General features: G+C 39.2%; 1 long non-coding RNA gene across 2 annotated transcripts in view; it reads right to left on the bottom strand.

Annotated features, from left to right (window-relative positions):
- Window positions 1–20953, bottom strand: part of LOC140482982 (uncharacterized) — a 92306-nt gene that overhangs the window by 24775 nt on the left and 46578 nt on the right. For both annotated transcript variants that reach the window (XR_011961840.1, XR_011961841.1), the window contains exon 3: window positions 18491–18598. This is a non-coding gene — a long non-coding RNA (uncharacterized lncRNA). The remainder of the gene's footprint in view (window positions 1–18490; window positions 18599–20953) is intronic.

The raw sequence follows: 20953 nt of genomic DNA, 5'->3' as shown, positions 1-20953 counted from the left end.
TGATTAAAAATTTGTCTGTCTCAACCTTGAATATCCATTTATGAAACTCATATATTTCTCTGTACTGAATTTCAGTCGCCACTGATGTCCCCAGGTGCTTAACTTACAAAGGAACAATAAAAACAATAAGTTAAGAAAGGAGAAAATGAGCCACAGATTTTACTCCTATTTAGTATCCAATAATCTTTACGGAAAGTGCCTGCTTCCAGACATCAGGCTTGGACATAATTGGAATGTGATGCCTAGTGGTTGACCTATGGAGAAGGTTCACTCTGACAGACTAATCCAATGTGAAATACATCAACACTCAAACCCAATACTCTGCTCACTTGACAGCCAGACATGAGCATTTATGAATGTTGATCACACCGTAGCAAGCAGAATTGAGAACACTGGTGATTTTGTCCCCCGCCACAGTTTAGACCCAGAGATCAGATCAACTAATGTGGCACAGGGTGCTGGTTAAACCTGGCACCTGCAGGATGATCCTTCAGTCTGCCAATATTCAATATTTAGAGGCACAATTGAGCACAAGTTGTTTCATCGTTCATAATACCAGAAGGATCACCATTAATCAGGACGTTACGCTGCCAAGGAATGAAGGGATAGCACGGAATTGCTGAAAATGAGTCCACTCTATGGTAAGACAAATAATAAAGTACAACAGCATCTGAGATTTAAAAAAACTAGTAAACACTCTTTGATAGTGAATATTACAAAATTTGAATGGTCATATCCACTCTTTTATCATCAAAGGAAGGCATGCAAGGAAATATGTATTCAATGAATGTTGGGCATATTAAATACATTGTCTAAAGACCAGGTTTCCTTTAGTAGCACAAGGGTTTAAAAAATGCAACAGCTGCCCCAGAATTGAATCAGACTTGTGAACATCTATTGAATAAGACGATGGAAGATGAGAGGAGAATTGATACACAAGGACCTTTTTAAAAAACATCCGTCAAAACTGACAGCCGAGAGGGCAGACTAACTGACAGAAAAACAGCAGATTGAGAAGCAAGGAATACAAAGAGCAACAAGTCACAAAAGGAAATGTGAAGTGAAAGATTTGATTAGACTTTTAACATCATTATTTTCAAACTGATGGAAAGTGTACTTCCAAATAGAGGGTAACAGCTATCTCAAAATAAACAAGTGAAAAAGGTTTCATCACCACAGATGTCCCTTTGTGCTGACTGTTGCTAAAGTCTGATCATTCTCAAACAAAATCTGCTATTTAATTTCCAATCGTTGCAGTTCTCATAATTAATTTAATTTGGAAAATCATATGCAGACAAATGCTACACCCTCTTTAAGCTCACTTGTTTAAATGGAAGTGAACAGGGAGTGCATGTGACTTGTTATAAAGGGCTTGGACAGTTCACTTCATAGCTACAATTATAATTCTTAAAGGTTTCACTCATCCTTTATTTAGCTTTCTTAACTCTGGAGTGTTTGAGGGCTTATCTTAACCTAAATAAAATATTTACAAGCTAGTCTGATCTTGTATTTCGATTTCCACTGGTGAGCTATAACCTGGGAGTGAAAGAACAGTATTTTCTGTGGAAGGAATCTTTTTAGCTGTCCTTGATTTCTGTTTCAAGTACAAGTATGATTGTTATTGTATTTTCCAAAGGATAACCGTAATCATGTAATTTAACACAGTGTGGAACTTGTTATTATGTCCATAACTTCAGTGTGATTTAAGATACTCTGTAGCTTACTGTCTCCAATATTAGCATATGAAAACAACACATTTATGAGGCAATACTCTTCTAAATAAATTTGCACCAAAATTAAAGTATCAGGCATGCAAATATCAAACAAACATATTAGGAGCCTCTGTGCTAAGGTCATAAACATTAATTTCGAAGCTAATAATAAAAACCAGATAATAAATTGGAATTATTTGCATCAATTTCTCTAGGTGCTACAGTGCCTATGGAATTGCAAAATGGCAGCTACAGCCTTTGTGCACAATTGTGCAGAAAATTGTGCCAGATGCCAAGTTGGTGACAGTGTTGGCACACACAGTAAACATTCATCAGAACTACGCAAAGCAGGCAAACCATGGCATCAATTAACAATGCTTCATCCGGAGGCTCACTGATGATGTTACCAAGTAGGGTGACGCAACATCTGAAAACAAACTTTCCAGCTCAGTGAGCAAACCTACAACCAGAACCTCAACCTGAGCTACAAATCTTCTCAAAACTCGCTAACCGCTGACTTGTCACTAAAAGTGCTATTTTGGAAACCAATGCTCCAGTCAGTGTCCTCTCCTAACCATGAACAATGAGCATGTGTTCAGAAGCCAGTGGAACACCTAACCAGTCAAATTTAACGGGATCAACAATTACTTAAAGATTAGTTACTGCTTGATTTCTTCTATCTGTTACTTCAGATTTACCTTTGTTCGTTGCTTTCCAAAGCTAAAGTTAAAACTGCAAAAGCCTACAGGGAGTGGTCAAGCAGTTGAAGGTGTTATGCTGACTTGTAGGCTTATAGACTACAGCCTAGATGTGGGTGCTGTACTAGTCATTCCTCTTGTGATACAACATGACTTGAAAAATCAACTGAGGTCATGCAGCATAGGACAAGCTGCTTGAAGAGGGGGGAGAAAAAAGGGAAAGAGGGCTCTTTGTTTAAAATTCATTCATGGAATGTGGGCATTGCTGACTGACCAGTATTTATTGCCCATTCTTACTTGCCTTTGAGAAGGTAGAGGTGAGCTGCCTTCTTGAACCATTGCAGTCCTTACAATCCAAGTGTCCATCTTATCAAGTATTGAAATCATATCAGTCCAGAGTGGTCAGGACAAACTTTTCTACTTGACTTCAGTAAGAAATAGTCTCTGAGATGTCTGCACTTCAGTGAGGGTGTTTGCACTGAAATCTGGCCCTTGTTGTGCTACAACTGAAACTTCAGAGCAGAACAAAGACCACATTGTCAGTGGCTATGCAGGTGACTGTTGCAATGGATTTCTATTCAAATATCTGCTTCTGAATTAAGTCTGCAGATCTTGGCAACATGTTATAGATTCTTGTCGACTAGAATGTGGAAAATTGTTGGGAGGTAAGCTTTTTTGGGTATCAGGATTACAACAGCGTCTCAGATTATCAACACAGTTGGCAGGATATGTCATTAGAATATTAATTTACTGACCCTAACAATTCATGTAAGCCTCTGAAGCTCTTGTGATCCTGCACTCAGCTCCTCACAATTAGATTCCCAACATTGACACTACAGCCTTTTCCTTTCACTGTCTACTGAACATGTTTCTGAAGGGTCTCCTATCCCCACCCCCACGTGATCAGGAAATCTCTCCTCCTTTCCCTCTCCTCCACAAAGACTCATAGCAGTGTGTCGGAAAGCCTGCCAGGCTTCCCCTTATTATTGTGCCATTATTCACTGTTGCCCAGGGTCAGAGTTACATTCTACTTGACCATCAACACCTGATCCAGCTACAAAACACCTCCCATTTTCAAGAAGTAGGCTGGCTTTAAACAGTGTAGGCCAGCTCCAAGTGGTGCTAACCACTCATGATGTTGCATTGTCTGCTGATACCTTCAACCAATCAACAGCGACATTAGTGTTGGCCTGACATGAAATAATTCAGATGATTAGACAGAGCAAAGGTAATGTGCTATCTGCAGGCATGAGTAATTCACACAATGACCATGTCATTTTCAGAAGTTACCATTTCAATGCGGCAGTCATCACAAAGCATGTTTTTGCATTATCATGGATCCATAAGTAATATGGGTGTTATATTTTATGGTATTTAACAGCTCATGGCCATTAGTGTGAATGTCAACATAAAATAGGGAATGTAGAGGGACAGAAATGTTTTTGAATTCTCAATGAGTTGACCATTATTTCCAAAAAGCTAAAAAGGAGTGCAAAATGCCTTTGGTTTCACACAATTCAAACTCTGCCAGCTAAACCCAGAGTCAAAGTATCCAAGGACAATCTCTTGTTCCATTCATTTATGTCCAGAAAGTAAATAATGTTATTTGTTTAGTTTGAATATGAATTTGAAAATCAAAACATAATTTTGTGAAAGTGTTTGATACCAGTAAACAAATGGTATTTTACTTAAACCAAAATGGGTTTTGAGGAATAAAATTAAACAAAGACCATGAGTAACAATGGGAATGAACTTGCTGAGAAAGTCTTTATTTATTCATTCATAAATTACTACTTCCTTAATTAAAACACCATTGACAATAAATGAGGTGGAAAAAGACAATAACAACAACAAAAAATGCTAATATAGAATTCTCCTCTAAAACAAGACATTAACTTTTAGAGCTAAGTTTTCATCTCAGAATAAGGAGAAGGCAAAATATTCCCAGCATCTATTCTTCACTTATGGAATGATTTTAGAAGTTACATTAGCTAATTTCACAGTGAGTTCCAGAACTCCATTATCTAAACTATTTAGAGAAAGGGATCGTTCAAAAATTTGTACTAATCATGCCCCCATTATGATGAGAATGTTTTCCATTTACGTTTCACTGTCTTTATTTGCAGTGCACTGTTGAGGGCAATAATAAAATCCAATCTGGTGTATTAAGCAGAGTCACAATGTGCAAAGCAACCTTTTTTGTTTTTATAGGTCAGGAAACATAGATAGTGCCACATCTTGCATGAATTACAATTAGAGACAGATGTTGGCTGCTTAAGGATATATAGGTGACAATGTGACAGTGCTGGTAGAGTGAACATGCTGTTAGTCAGACAACAGATGTTTCTCAGTTTCTGCTCCAGAATCATAGACCTGACTTTGCCATAACCTTATGCCGGGGTATAAAAGTCTACTGTTATGTCAAAACTGTTAAATTGCTTCCTAATTCTGCACCATGCAGTCTTAAATGTAGAAAATAATAAGTATTGCTTACAGTTGAATTTGTTTTGAACCACATCTGAATTGTTGGTCTGTTCATTTTTGATCGATAAATAAAGCACAAGCTCACATTAAGATAGTGATCTTCATAAGGCCAGAATGCCCCAAAATGTAATTGCAGAGATGACAAGTGTTAAATATAATGTAAATGAATTTTGGTAGTTCAAAAATAGGCAGGAACTTACTTGCTGAAAAGTGCCAATATACTGCTGAGTTTTAAAAGACAGCTATATGGTCATGCATTTGTATGAAGTTTCCCTAAGTTGCAACAATAACCCCCTTACAAAACATTCAGATGAACATGCTGATATAGTTAAGGGGCAGCAATGGCCTATTGGTATTATCATTTAACTGTTAACCCAGAGACCCAGATAATGGGCCTGGGTTTGAATCCTGCCACAGCAGGTGGTGGAATTTGAACTCAATTTTTTTTTTAAATCTGGAATTAAGAGTCTAAAGGATGTCAGTAAAAACTCATCTTATTCACTAATGCCCTTTAGGGAAGGAAATTTGCCATCCTCACCTGATCTGATCTACATGTGACTCTAGACCCACAGCAATGGTGGTTGACTTAACTGCCCTCTGATCAATTGGGAATGGGCAATACCAAGTGACATCCTCATCCTGTGAATGAATATTAAAAGTTGGAAAATACGCTGAATTGCAACAGAGACTCTTATATCTTCAGATACTATCTTTGATACAGACTATGAAAGTAGCATCAGTAACTGGCTGTTAAGGTAAGTCTAACACTTTTAATTTCTGTTATAGCTCTTTAGATTGTCCTGAAGCACTTTGAGACTTTTTATAAAAGCGGTGTTATTTTTTTCTTCAGTATTCAATAATGAACACCCATTAGACTGTCAACTGGGGCTAGAATTTATGTCCACAAACTTTACCTTGTAAAACCCTCCCCCACCCCATCTCCACACTCCCAACCCCACCCAACCACCACTACCATATACCACCACAGAGTTTAACAGTGGCAAAATTGACACCAATTTGCCAATGCAAAGTCATCACATCAGTATCCAATATTGCAGGTGAGCAGACGTGGAAATTGGCAACCTATCTGCCTTTTTGAAATCACTAATTAACAAGCTATAAACCTCTGTTAACAACCTAACTTTCATGGCACACTACATTTTTTGGGTGTCAGCTGTGAAAACATTGGGAGAATTTTAAGTCAACTATGACGCGACGCCAGAGTGACTGGTGACCAAGACCATAGTTAAATGTAGCATTAGATTCTGCTGTGGAAGATGGCAGCATCTACGTGTTCGCTTTTAAAAGCTATCTTAAGCCTATAACAAAAACAAAAGGCTGAAAATTCTGGCCAGCAGCAATGTTGCACACATTGATACAGGTTGTTCTGCTATAACACAACAGTTGTGTTCCTCTACAACCCCATGCTATAGAAATTCACACTGTAGATGATCGCTATAGAAAATTGTTATACCATTCAGCAGAAAGTTAACGATATCTAAACAGCATTCACATTTCGTCAGTCATGTTATAGCCCAATTTGCGTTGATGAAATGCACATAATACCAGAAAGACCTGTATTCCCGACTTGGCATTATCACTCAATTTTTCTGCGATCTTCCTATCTCAACTACAGCAGAAATTAGTAGCACAGTGCCTTCCATATAAGTCAAATGGATCACAGTAGATCTAGGAGAAGGAGAGAAGATACCTCTTTTTATGGAACTATACCCAGAATTAAAAGTCCTTGAAAAATCACACAGAATGGGCGGCACGGTGGCACAGTGGTTAGCACTGCTGCCTCACAGCGCCAGAGACCCGGGTTCAGTTCCCGCCTCAGGCGACTGACTGTGTGGAGTTTGCACGTTCTCCCCGTGTCTGCGTGGGTTTCCTCCGGGTGCTCCGGTTTCCTCCCACAGTCCAAAGATGTGCAGGTCAGGTGAATTGGCCATGCTAAATTGCCTGTAGTGTTAGGTAAGGGGTAAATGTAGGGGTATGGGTGGGTTGCGCTTCAGCGGGGCGGTGTGGACTTGTTGGGCCGAAGGGCCTGTTTCCACACTGTAAGTAATCTAATCTAATCAAAGAATTGTTGTTTCAGGGGCAGGCCATTCAGTCCATTGAGTCTGCACCAGGTCTTTAAAAGCATTTTGAATTGGTGCTATTTTCCCCCCATAGCCTTGCATATTGCTTCTACTCAAACAATTATCCAATGCCCTCATGAATGCCTCAATTGACTACCTTCACATCTCAGCCAGACACGCAGACCACTCACTGTGTGAAAAAGGCTTTTCTGATATCACATTTGCTACTTTTGCACAACACTTTCAATCTGTGCCCTCTCATTCATAAGACTTTATGAGCCAGAACTGTTTCTCCTAATCTACTCTATCCAGCCTCCTTACGATTTTGAAACCTGTTCAAATCTCTTAGCTTTTCTTCCCCCAACAAAGAGAACAGTTTTAACCTCTCCAATCTAACCTTATACCTGAAGTTTCTCATTCCCGGAAACGTCCCTACAGGTCCTAAACCCCCTATTGATGTACTCAAAAAAGTCTGGGGTTCCCCTTTACTTATGTGCAGTTTCAATTCCATAAGAAATGCAACAGGAACAGGTCCATCAGCTCCTCAAGAGCTCTGCTATTCAGTAGGATCACAGCTGATCCAACATTCCCCACATCAACTTTCCTGCATTTTCCCCATAACCACAAATTCCACTACTGATCAACAATCTACTTCTGCCTTAACTATGCACAAGGATTTATTAATATCATTAAATGTGCTTGCCATCAGCTTCCATTGTTAGATTTGAATCCAAGTCCCCACAGCATTAATGGGGGTCTCTGGATTACTAGTCTAGTGATGTTAACACTATACTACCTTCTTCCCTGGTCTTTGAGATTGGGAGAGTGAGTGACTGTATAGATGACAAGCTGTCATGGCAGGGACAGAAACAAGTGGTTCTGCCTCCCTTACTGCATTGCAAAATGTCAAATTCAGCCTACACAACAAATTAAATTGATTGGTGAAAAACTGACCTCACAAGAAATCATTTCATTAGCAACTGCTGAAAGGCAGTATTTAGTTTCAAGTTATAAATTGGTAGCATTTTCAAAAATAATTTGAATTTTGCAGATGTGTACATAAACTAACAAAATTCAGCAATGTGTTTGTATGAAAACGATTGACCATGAATAGAATATCTAACACAATGTCATTTATTAAATCATTGGTAAACTTAAGAATTTACAGCCTTCTGAACTCAAACCTGAGTTCAACAACTTTACGTCATAACCTCTGAATCCCTTTTATTCTTTTTTTCTTCATTCACCCTGTGGTCTACCCTATCACTTCCCCTTTGTTCTTCCTGCCAACCAGCACCACCCCCTACCCTATCCCACCTCCATCCAACCACCTTCACTGGCTTAAAACCTTTTACATTTCTTTCTTCAGTTTTCAGGAGAGGTTACTGACTTGAAACATTAACTCCATTTCTCTCCAGATGCTGCTGATCTGCTGAGCTTTTCCAACATTTCTGGTCTTATTTCTGATTTCTAGCATTTGCAGTATTTTGATTTTGAATTAGGCCATGAGTCTGTTCCAAAACAGGATTCTCAGTTCAACTAATGTGATCACCAGATTTTCCACTGAAATAATATAATGAGAGTCAATGTCTGAAAAGATACCCTCTATACATATTTTCAGGCCTTTACATCCTCATGTTTCAGCTCATGCCTGTTGTGTACTTGATGTTCCATCAACTGCCAGTAGACAAAGATGATGCTGTTGTTTTGCACACTGACTGCCACTTATCAGAAACTGTCAAATTACTGAGACCTACCTTCTTCCCCTGGACCATGACAGATATCACCATTTCAAACCAGAAACTTTCATCCTGTTTGCTGACAAACATCTATCCTTCCCTCACCTAATCAAATGGTCCATGGTAACTCTTCCCTTCCACTAATTCCATAATATCTCCATCTCAAATTCTGGAGATAAGTTATCAACAAATATTCACTATAAACCCATTTACTCGCACATTGAACTTGATTACACTTCTTCCAATTCTGCTTCCTGCAATGACTCTATTCCATTCTTCCAGAGTTTGTTTCTGTCATATCTGTTGTGATAATATCCATATCAATGCTCCTGATAGGTCTTCTTTTCCTCTCAATTGGGAAATCACCATTATTGTTTATTGGTTCCTTGACTGTGTTCCATTGCCTGAATATGTGCTCTCACCCTTCACTCTCACTTCCAGTTTCATGACAGGATTCCCCTTGTCTTTCACTTCCACCCTCAATCCAACCTATCAAGTTAGTCCCAACATTAGTGACAACATTAGTGACAACATTAGGACGGAACCATCTTGTCATACAGCTTTTGACATATACCCTCCAGGCCTGTACCCACAACATTAGATGGATCATCCTTTGCCATTTCTACCACCTAAGATATTGTCACAGAATGAGATTCATGTAAATCGTGGTGACATGACTCTGACATCAGTAAGACAGAAGATACCGGTCTAGAACAAGCAAGTAAAGAGAGAAATCTTAGTGCAGTAGATGGCTGTATTTGAGAACCTACCATGTACAGATGTAAGTGTTACAGTACATAAGGAACTAAAGACCCTTACATAATGATAAGGAACAAACAGTCTTAGGGACAGTTAATATCCAGGCCTACATAGCCCAGATACTCTAGATTGACATCTCAATATACAGGTAGCAGGACCTCCTTAAAACACAAATAAACCTGATGTGTTCCCTTACCCTTTCCAGAAAAAGATATTTCTGAAACATCTTGTTCCACTCTGCACTCAATTCCAAAGTCTCCTCCACTTCCCGCTCAGGTAAGTGTGGAGAAGATTGTAGCAAACAGCTAGTGCAAATGGACTAGTAGTGTCAGGTGGGTTAATCTCCTGGCGTCATGGATTCAAGTGTGGAAGCTGGCAGACTTTTAACCTCATAAATAAATCTGGAATTGAAAGCTGGTGTCATCAACTGAAATTGTGTCCCCAGTGAACCCGAGCGGGAAAATTGGAGAGGTGGTACCGATTCTCAAATCATTTTAAATTTCATCTGGATTGCAGATAACAAATATCAAGCCAGAATCCTTAATTCTTCACCTTGAAAAATAATAATTACAATAACTATAAAAAGCAATGACTTTTAAATTCCTTTTTATATATTTACTTCTGATCATTTGACCATAATTAGCATATTTTGTCAATAGCAGTGATAGAAAACTACTTCCACTTTGGTTCCAAAATCTAAAGCAAGGCAGTACCCGTGCTGCTAAAGGGAAGTTCAGGCCTACATGACAATATAATTCTCCTCCAGTCTCAGACTCAGTTCCAGGAATAATATTTTAACACATTTTAGGGCAATAGATTTAGAACAGGGAACATGTTTTGATTTTGAGGGAACCATATCAAACTATGACAATACCCTAAAAAAAGTAAGATACTCTGGATGCCGGAGATCTGAAAGAAAACCAGGAACTGCTGGAGAAACTCAGCAGGTCAGGCAGCATCTGTGGAGAGAGAAACAGATTTAACATTTGGACTATTCCAAACAATTGCCATTAGACTCAAAATATTATATCTGTTTCTCTCTCCACTGATGCTTTCAGATTTGCTGAGTTTCTCCCGCACATTCTGTTTTCATGACAATATCCTGCTTAGAAGTGAAATAGTAGGTTTGAATTCAGTTTGGAGAACTTGGTTATGCTCCTCAATAACATCCCTTGGATAGTGAGGAGATTTACATGATCAATATGTAGATCCAAACACAGTTCTTAAATGTGCTTCTGGACCTGTGGTCCAGAATGGAAGGACACCAACTTCATTTTGAATTTTAAAATGCATAATCCACTCTAATTACCAAACTACAAACTAAATAAATTATAATTGGAATTTTTAAAAAATTCTTACATGGCACGTGGACGTCACTGGCAAGACCAGCATTTTTTTATCTATTTCAAAATGGCCTTGAGCTGGTTGACTGTCTGAGGCCATTAACCACATTTCTGTGGGTCACATTCCAGCCAGACCAAGTGAGTATGGCAGATTTCCTTCCCTAAAAGCCATTAGTACACTAGACGGGGCTCTTTATGACAATGACATATTACATGGTCACAATTAGATAAGCTTTTTTTAAAGTTTCATTTCTTATTGAATACAAATTCCACTATCTGTCATGGTGAGATCTGAACTTATGCCTCCAGAGCATTAATCTGGGAGCTCTGAATTAGAAGTTTACCAACAATGTCACTAAACTGCCATCTCTCCCAATAACATACATAATCCAACTGAGGGAACCAAATAATTTCAAAACTTCCCAATTATGTTCTCAGAAAGTTCCATCCTTGATTGAACTTGGCACACAGTTCTCGCATAAAACTCACGATAATATATTGATAAACAATTATAGCCATGGGTTTTTCCAGAGGCCTAGCTATGATAACAGTGATGTCCTGCCCAAGTATTGGTGCAACAAATCCTCACTATGACGACTAGCTGAATTCAAAGATCACTATCAAATAATCACATCAGTGCTCATCTTGGTTTTACTGAGCAAGTTTTTTGATTTGATTTATCATTGTCACATGTACTGAAATACAGTGAGAAGTGCTGTTTTGCATGCTCTACAGGCTGATCATACCATAGAAAGTGCATCAGAACAGAGTGCAAAATACAGTGTCACAGCCGCTGTAAAAATGCAGAGAGAGAGAGAGATCGAAATTAACGTTTGTGAGGTCTATTCAAAAGCCTGATAACAGTGGGGAAGAAGCTTGAATCTGTTCATATGTGTATTCAATCTTTTTTATCTTCTGCCTGATGGAAGAGGGTAGAAGAGAGTATAGTATCTATGGAGACAGAAAAACAATGTTACAATTTCAGTATGTGAAAGGTCATCAATCTGAAATGCTAACTCTGTTTCTCTCTCCTCCAGGGTTGTCAGATCCATTGTTTGCTTGCACTCCCTTAAGCTTTTACTTCAGATTTGCAACATTCTCAGTATTTTGCTTTTGTGTCTTCTTAGTTCTAAATGGGTTTCATAGATAAACAGAAATGCATAATATTTGTAGGTTTCAGTTCTGTACAACAGACTGCGTTCTCAGGGACTATCCCAAGAATTTTTTTTCTCTTTTAAAGGAGAAGTGGTAACTCATTATGTTTGACAGCAGATCTCACCCAAGTAATTTGCATGCCTGTAATGACTCACAGGAAGTGATTTCCCAGTGATTTATTAACTTTACTGAGTAATGGGCTGAGCTAGATGGATAGGGTCTGTGCCGGTTTTGCTCATTTCAACTGGAATGGGCTGAAGAAAGTTACCATTGTCACATTTACTTGGCAGAAAACAATTGACTGGAATTTCTGTGCCACAGCCATGGACCTGGAGGAGGAGGTGATGTATTGTGGTAATTTCAATGGATCCAGAAGTCAAGGCTGTTAAGCTGGAATTGAGAACTATCTTCAGTAATCTTCAGTCATGAATTATTGTAAAGACCCATCCAGCTTACTGAATGGTCCACCCTGGGAAAGGAAATCTGCCACCTGGTTTGACTTACATGTGGCTCCTGACCGGTAGCAATGTGGTTGACTCTTAAATATCCTCTGGGCAATTAGGGATAGACAATAAATGCTTGCCTAGCGAGCACATGCCCTCAGCCCACGCATGAATAAAAAAGTTCACAGCAATATGGTTGCCATTTGAAATGGCTTTTATTCCATGTTAAAGTAGTCAGCCAACATTCAGTGCCAAAGTTCACGCATTGTCACTTTGGACAGATAACACAATGCATTGTCCATTGCATGGACACATTTCCAAAAAAGAACTAATACTCTTGCAGACCCATTTAGAACAGCATTGACAGAGGGGAAAAAAAGTAAAGAATAGAATCCTCATGCAATTCTCACTGTTTTCCATGGAACTACTGCCTGTGAATTTTCCGCTGAGGATTTAGTGAAGAAGATAAAGGATACATCGGCATGTGTTGCAAACAAGAGCACACAGTGGAAAACATTGATATCAGACATGCCATTTTTAAAGGGCTTTCATCTTCAGGATAAATATTTTGAGACACCAGTTGAGGTTCAGATAAGGCAAGAGCCATATTGTGAGACCAACTCACAACCAGACTGTCCTGGGAACAAAGCAACAGAGGCAAAGAACTTGCCCACAGGTTCGGGGAGATGGGTCAAGTGAATTGAGCTAGCTATCATAAACTTCTGATTTTCTAAAGTGCTAAATTGAGTTGGCCTTTTGCAATCCAGTTCCTAAGGTGTGTGAATCCATATTAGACAACAAGCCACAATTCAGCAGAACATGTCATAAAATTTGCCCTTGCATGGAAAAAAGTCACAATGTTTTTACTGCTCTTATAAGGTTGAGATTAGGACAGATGGAGGTTTAATTTGCATCTGGTCCAAGCTACCCAACCTAAGAATATTTGTTGTGGGCCTTAAATGCCCAATGTAAGTATCAGTTAGGCTTGCATCAGCTGCAGTTTTATTCATGTAAAAAATACTTGGCACCCCTTCTTCACAGTCAGTTCCAAGATACTTAGGTTTACTCAGGGAGAATGTGATTTGGGAACAGTGGAGTAAGCTAACTCCGTCTGATACAGTTCAGCTAATGCAAAGGCTGTTTGATCAATTTGAGGAAGAGGGAGTGAATCTCCTTGGGGTTTCTTCTGCTTCAGCTACATACCTTCAGCAGAAATTAAGCAGAAACCTGGTTTGCATGTGTAAGTGGGAGTTTGGCCAAAATACAGCCGCAGAACATGAGAGGCTCAAAGTAAATTTTACCCTTGGTCTCAGACTGTTGGAATAGTATCAGAATCATCTGGAAAGCTTTGAAATATACTTTATAGTATATGTGAGAGATACATGTCATTGCCTTTCAATGAGGTTTTGATGCTAATAAAAAATACAACCTCAATCATGTGAAATTTCCTGTGCATTTGCACCCTCAAAGAAAGATGTATGAATATAAAACAAATACTCGGGTAAACATGATCAAGGAAACTTGGCCCTTGTATGATGCAGGTAAGAATGCAGCACCCAAATTTCCTTGATCTGCTGTGCGTGTCTATTGATCACAACGCCTGAATGCTCTGAACTCATGACTGTACTCCAGAGCTAAAGAGGCAAAGGCGTCAATTTCCTGCAATTACACAGCTTCAAAACAGATGTAAAATTACATCCAGAATTTTAGACACAGCAGGAAACAAAATGATTTTTCTGATGTCATATTATGATCTTTTAAAAATGTTGTTTTAAAATTTTCTCACTGAGACCTGCACTGCATTTTCTATTTCTTTGAATGTTTTTTTCAAGGCTTCAAAATGAACCACATTAAAGTGTTAGAAGCTTCTATGATTGCATGTTCTTGAACATGCTGTGCTTAATGTGCATGAATGATGGTTAGTTGGCTTGAAACTTTAATTTTCATACTTAAAGAAGGAATATATCGCCTGATTTCTGCATTTTCCTTCAGCCCCAATTGTCTGTATTGAATGCCATCACTGAATACCGAATTTTATCTTCCAGCGTATGCTAATAAGAAGGGGGAAATTTAGGCATAAATCATTATTGGCACATGAATTGGTATAACTTTGTGTGGAATTTCCCAATTATAAACTCATTGGAAATTCATGCCAGAAGACTTGAACTTCACAAACACTTTTCAAGGCTCATAATACTGCATAGACAGACAAGCAGCGCAGAGGGGTCTGCTGGAGGTTTAGGTAAGACAACAGAGATCCTTGACCAGATGCTGGCAATAGTAGACCTGGAGCTGAAGACTACTGATAAAGACGTAAGATGTATGGATACCCAGCCAAAACATACTGTACAGTGCAACATGCAGGCAGAGTGCAACAACAAAAAGTTAGAAAGAACATCAAAGTGTGGGTGATGATACTATTTGAGAATATGATGATCTGTCATGATGTTGGTTAACAATGCTATTCTCCAGACATTGAGTTCCTGATCTCAGCTACGCTCTTGGGAGAAAGAACCAGTCCAGAGGGAGAGAAGTAAATCACCTGGGCCTAAGGTCTCCGAACAGCTGGCTCAGAACCAGCATCGGCAGAGACCTGGGAAACCTCACCTGCAGAACAGCTCAGTCTAAGGACGGGAGGTGCATGCATTGAAAATTGGGCAAAACATTTTGTACTGGCCACTGCCTGCAGTAAGTAGCTAGCTTTACCTTGAACACAGGAAGTTCCACAGTCTGCAGACGTCCGCTAATTGCAGAATACCCTGTTGGTTAGTCAAGAAGTTCATTGATTGGCTCACCCACCACTTAGGAATAAAGGAAACTGCAAGGAAATGTTAAACCTTTGTGGAAAGACCATGGGAAATTGAAACAAGAAATAGTATTATTATCATAATCTTAAACAAGATGGAAATAATCACACTAACATATAACTCCCATCAAATATTCTTATTCATTTGTTCCATGTAAATGTTCATGTTAAGCAATTTTCAAGAAGCTTTCGTATATAGTGATTTTTTTTACTGAAAACAATACAACCCAATTCTCTCCAATTCAGGAACAGATGAAGCTCACTCCTAACTTTTTGCTGCCATCATGTGGTTAGTTGGGAGAATGATGATGATATTTTCAAGTAGTGTTTCAGCTGTTAAAAATGCAGCTTGCTTTCTGTCTCTTAAAGTTTGCCGTTTTTGTTTTGATCTGTGGACTGATGCCTGGCTGTCTGTACAAACAAGTATGTGGACTGCGATGAACATTTCCGGTGCAGTGGCTTCAGAGCATTTTATTTGGTTTTCATTCGTTTCCGGTAGGAATCTTGAAAGGATCCTGTCAATCAGATCAAGCAAGAACAAGAGAAAAGAAGCTGATCCTAATTGAATTAGACCAACGTGTCTTCTGATATTATGTATAAGTGGAGTGTCAAGGGCAATCAGAAAAAATCAGTAACTTCTCAAGAATGTTTGAGAAATCAAATTATAACTTTTTTAAATGAAGTCACAGCCCAAGAGAAACAAGAAGGGTGACCTTTAATTTCAGCTGGCAGTCCATCTTCATGCTAATAAAGATATGCAAACAAGAAAGCATTTACGTTAGAGAATGCCTATCAGGTTTAATCTTCATGGTTCCATGAGCTCCAACTGCTTCCTCATGACACATTCCAAACTGACAATCCTAGGGTTAGAAGCAATTTGAATGAGTGTGTTTTGGTAATCAAAGTAAATACTCATTGAACTTCTGTGGTGTGGCTCATTGTGAGTTGGACGAAATGCTGATTGGTAACTAACAATCAACCCCTAACAATGCCAGAGCACACTGGGACAGAAAGATTTCTCTCGATTACCACTATCTGCAAACCCCCCAACTCCACCCCTCTTTCCACTCAACGTGTGTGAGAGAGGGGCAGAGATTCTCACTCTCTGTTCCTGCAGCCTCTCAGTGTTTTCCCCTTCCACGGGTTGCCTCCACAACTGAATATTGTGATTGATGATGTTCTGTCCTTTAGATGTAAGCCAACATTCTGCACCAGTTCAACATGTTGCCCCTGTTGCTAATAATTGACAAATATTTGAGCCACTTCATTTCCATTGTTCCTTGTTGATCTGTAAATATTTTAGCTTGATATTGCACCTTGAACCTTTGCCCTCTCTCCAGGAATCATGAAGTACACAGGGATAATGCTCAGCTGGGGGCAGACTTAACATTGATACTGTCCAAGTCCTCCCTCAACAGAGAAGACAGCTGTCCCAGCTGTCAGCATGGCATCAGCAGCCTTTACTAATGTACACATAGCCTTGTTGTGGTCAGCAAGGTAAAAACAATGACTGCAGATGCTGAAAACCAAATACTGGATTAGTGGTGCTGGAAGAGCACAGCAGTTCAGGCAGCATCCAACGAGCAGCGAAATCGACGTTTCGGGCAAAAGCCCTTCATCAGGAATAAAGGTCAGCAGCCTACTCTTTTTACCTAGCAATATTGCTTAACTGTCAAATTACTCCTTCCTTCAAGTACCGCATATATATGGAGGCTTACTCCTAAAGGTGTTAAGGGTGCACTGCAGACTTTTCAGCCAGTGTGTCAGCACAATTGGTGTTAAACACATGCTATTGCTGTCCAAGAGTCTCGAAGCTGTAGGTGGCACTTTGCTCTTGACAAACAATTTCTCCTCCTGCTCTCAAGCTGCTGTCCTCAATTGGCACGTTGGGACCTGTGTTTTCATATAGGGATGGTTCAATATGACAGATCTCAATTTCTTAATTTTATTTGTATGCCAAAACTACAAACAGGATTCAAATGCAAGAAAATAACGTGAGCTATTAAAAATAATCAAAATGATGCAACAAAGTCTCCACAAAGAACACTATTTAATGATTGTCGCAGAGGTTAAAAACAGTAGTAGAAATCAGGAGTACCAATAATTAAAAATGGTGAGAATAGATAAAATGTAAACATTTGGTCTATCTGCTGTTTGAGGTGTTTGCAAAAAGGAGAAAGTGAGGACTGCAGATGGTGGAGATCAGAGCTGAAAACTGTGTTGCTGGAAAAGGAATCCTGAAGAAGGGCCTATGCACGAAACGTCGATTCTCCTGCTCCTTGGATGCTGCCTGACCTGCTGCGCTTTTCCAGCAACACAGTTTGCAGAAAGGTGGCAGCTCTAATGGAGCTAAGCTTGTATAGTGGGTGCTATCTATGGACTAATTTATATAGTGTAAACCCTATGAGCATATCTATAATGTCAAGACATTATTCCCTTCAAACCAAAATACCTTTTATAAACTATCATCTTTGAAAGAAATAGTGAAAGGACAAAATGTGGATTTGGAGAGCCAGCCAGGACCAGCAGCTCAGGTGCCAGAGCATACACAAACAGACAACGGTGCAGGGTGACTCCATTAGGAAGTGGAAGACACAAAAACAATGCACAGGATAACCTAATTAAGAAATGGGGAAGGCCATTGTCAGTGGTTTACCTTGTGAAGCTTTTATGCAGGACATACACATATTCTTTATTGTCTCCGAAAGGAACAACACCAAAACCCTGCAATGCAATTGACTACACAGGAACATAATTATTTCCCACCAGAGCCATTTGTGTTGTGGCCTTCATCTACTTAATACGTTAACTTGTAGTTGATAATGAAAACCTACATAAACTATGCTCATTTGAACCTCAGTGCAGAAGCACTTGGAATGTCCAGTGATGGCTCCCTGCATGCTTAATAAAGACAGCACTTGAACATTGCAACTAGACTTTGAGTGTTGAAATGTTACTGAAACTTTGGGAGCAATTTTAACCCTCACCCAGCTGCCAGAAGAATGAATGGTCAGTTCAAATTGTCTGAGCATTTACTCACTCTCAGCTGTTGGAATCTGACAGTTCCCATTTCTAAAATACTCAACTGAAGCTGAGAGTTAATTCCTTACAATTGCACTCTTGAGTTCTGATGACTGGTCAGAGCAGGAAGCCACACTGACATTATCATTAGGTAACAGGAAGAGCAGGAAGGAGGATCGAGGTCTGAACAGGCCAGATTGATATCTTCTTGCAACTTTAATTAATGAATGGAGAAACACGAACACTTACCTGAGTCCCAGCAGGGATGCTTAAGTCATCATCTGCTCCCAACCTCAACATCTAGATTGGAAGAAGAAAGACAGGGATGGCCTAGGAAGGCTTTTAGTCAAACCGGACCTGAGAAACAGAAAAGACAGAAGAAATGTTGCGATAGAAACGTGCTATATTTCATCCTGCTACCTCTTCGAAGAAGGGAAGTAAATTACGCAATAGCAAGCACAGGGAATACTGGAGGAACTCAGTAGCTTTGACAATATCTGTGGAGAGAGAAACAGAGCTAACATTTCAAATCTGTTCTGACTCTTCTTCAAAATTGGAACGGTGTTCTCTCTCCACAGATGCTATCAAATTTACTGAGTTTCCCCGGTAATTTTACTATTTGTTTCAGATTTCTAGCATTCATAGTATTTTGCCTTTATTCAAATGATGCAATAATTTGGTTGCTGTCAATATGACATATTTGCATATTTCAGCATTAGAATAGTAGGGATATTGACTCCATGACTGCACAGGTAATACAATTACTAAGATCCTGCCAAATGGTAGTTATTGAATCTAAACCAAATGTTATTGATCACTCTATATTTCAGTAGTCAAGAATATCTGCAATAACAGTGGATGCCATCATTCTGCAGCAATGAGACTGATACTGGGTGTACCTCAGATTATTTTTAACCATGTCAATTATTATTTGGCAAAACAGTAAGATTAGCCTGAAATCAAACACTAGAATAGTATACTATGTATCCTTTCATATTTGCCAAGATAATAATTTAAGCATTTCAAAGAAAGAATTAACAATGCTGGTAAGACTTGAGAATGTTAAAAACACGATGTTGGTTCAAGTATTAATAAATTTATTTTAGTTACTAAAGCCCCTCCATTTGTAATGTGTACATAAAGTATAGTTACTATTTTATAGTCACCATTTAATTACCAATACCTATGTCACTTCAAAGAGTTTACAAATTTATTTTAAACCAATGGCTTTTCACATTAGGTAGGAGCAGGATTTTTATACAGTCAGAGTCATACAGGACAGAAACAGATCCTTTGGTCCCCTCATCCATTTCGACCAGGTAACCTAAACTGAACTAATCCCACTTGCTTGTCTTTGGCCCATATACCTTAATAGAAAGATCAGAACATAAGAACTAGGGGCAGGAATAGGCAATTCAGCTACTTGAGCCTACTCCACCATTCAATATGTTCATGGCTGATCTCATCTCGGCCTCAACTCCACTTTTCTGCCGCTGTCTATAATTCCTTAATCCACTACTATTTAAAAATCTGTCTAAATCCTCCTTAAATTTATTCAGGACCATTTATAAAGGATGCAATAATTGATATTTTGTCATTGTAGATTGTAGTCTCCGCACTATCATTGACCACACCCCCTGCTATGTTTATTCTATACTGATCCAAGGAAGTATCCCTGTCCTCTACCTTATCTGTAGTGTTGCCCCTCAGTTACATCATCCAAAAACACTGTGTCTATTTCCATATGTTCACTAGTGACTGCCAACAGTACCTCACCATTACCTCTGCCAACCCATCCACTGCCTCTAAGTTGTCAGGCTGCTTGCCGGGCTTACCATACTGGGTGAGAAAAAAAGCTTTCCCCAACTAACTATGGGGAAAATGAAGCTAGTGCTTAAGGCTCTTGCCATAAATTCCATTCCATAGATGCCTGTTTCCTGCCTAGCATCTATCTAAAGTGGAACCAGACTGTTCACAACCCTGGTGTTATATTTGACCCTGATTTAAACTTCCAGCCATATAACCTTTCCCTCATTAATACTTCTGATTTCCAACTCTGTAATGTTGATCAATTCTGACTGCCTCAATTTATCTGCCATTGAAAAACCTCATCTATGTTTCAGTCACCTCTAGATTTGATTGTTCTAATGCACCCTCAGTCAATCTGGCACATTCCACTGTCTTTAAACTTGTGATTATCCAAAAGCCTGTTGTCCATTTCCTAGCTGTCACTAAGTCCTGTCAACCTTTCTGCTCATTGACCTACATTGCCTCCTGGTTGAATAACACCTTAAATATAAAATTTTCAGTTTTGTTTGCAAAGTTCACAATGCCTTTTTTTTCCCTTATCTCTGTAATTGCTGAACAACCCTCAGAGATATCTATATTCCTCTAATTCTGGCATCTCCAGCATTCCTGATTCCCACTGATGGTGCGCCTTCAGCTGCCAAACACGAAAGGTCTGGAATTCTCTCTGTACATCTCTCTGCCTCTCAAATTTCTTACCCCTTTAAAATCTACACCTGAACTAATCTCTCCTTGTGACACTTGGTGTCAGATTTTGTTTAATAATGTCCTGTGAAGTTACTACCTCCCTATCAACCGCTCTCTGGGGAAATACCAGACCTCTGCTAAGTGAGTTACTGTAACAGTCAGACTGTGAGATCAAACAACGACTGTTGAAATTACTCAAACCATTCCATTCCATGGTAG

Source organism: Chiloscyllium punctatum, chromosome 11, assembly GCF_047496795.1.
Source record: "Chiloscyllium punctatum isolate Juve2018m chromosome 11, sChiPun1.3, whole genome shotgun sequence".
Taxonomy (NCBI): Eukaryota; Metazoa; Chordata; class Chondrichthyes; order Orectolobiformes; family Hemiscylliidae; genus Chiloscyllium; species Chiloscyllium punctatum.
The sequence above is the reverse complement of the archived record's forward strand: the minus strand, read 5'-3'. Positions and strand labels throughout refer to the sequence as shown.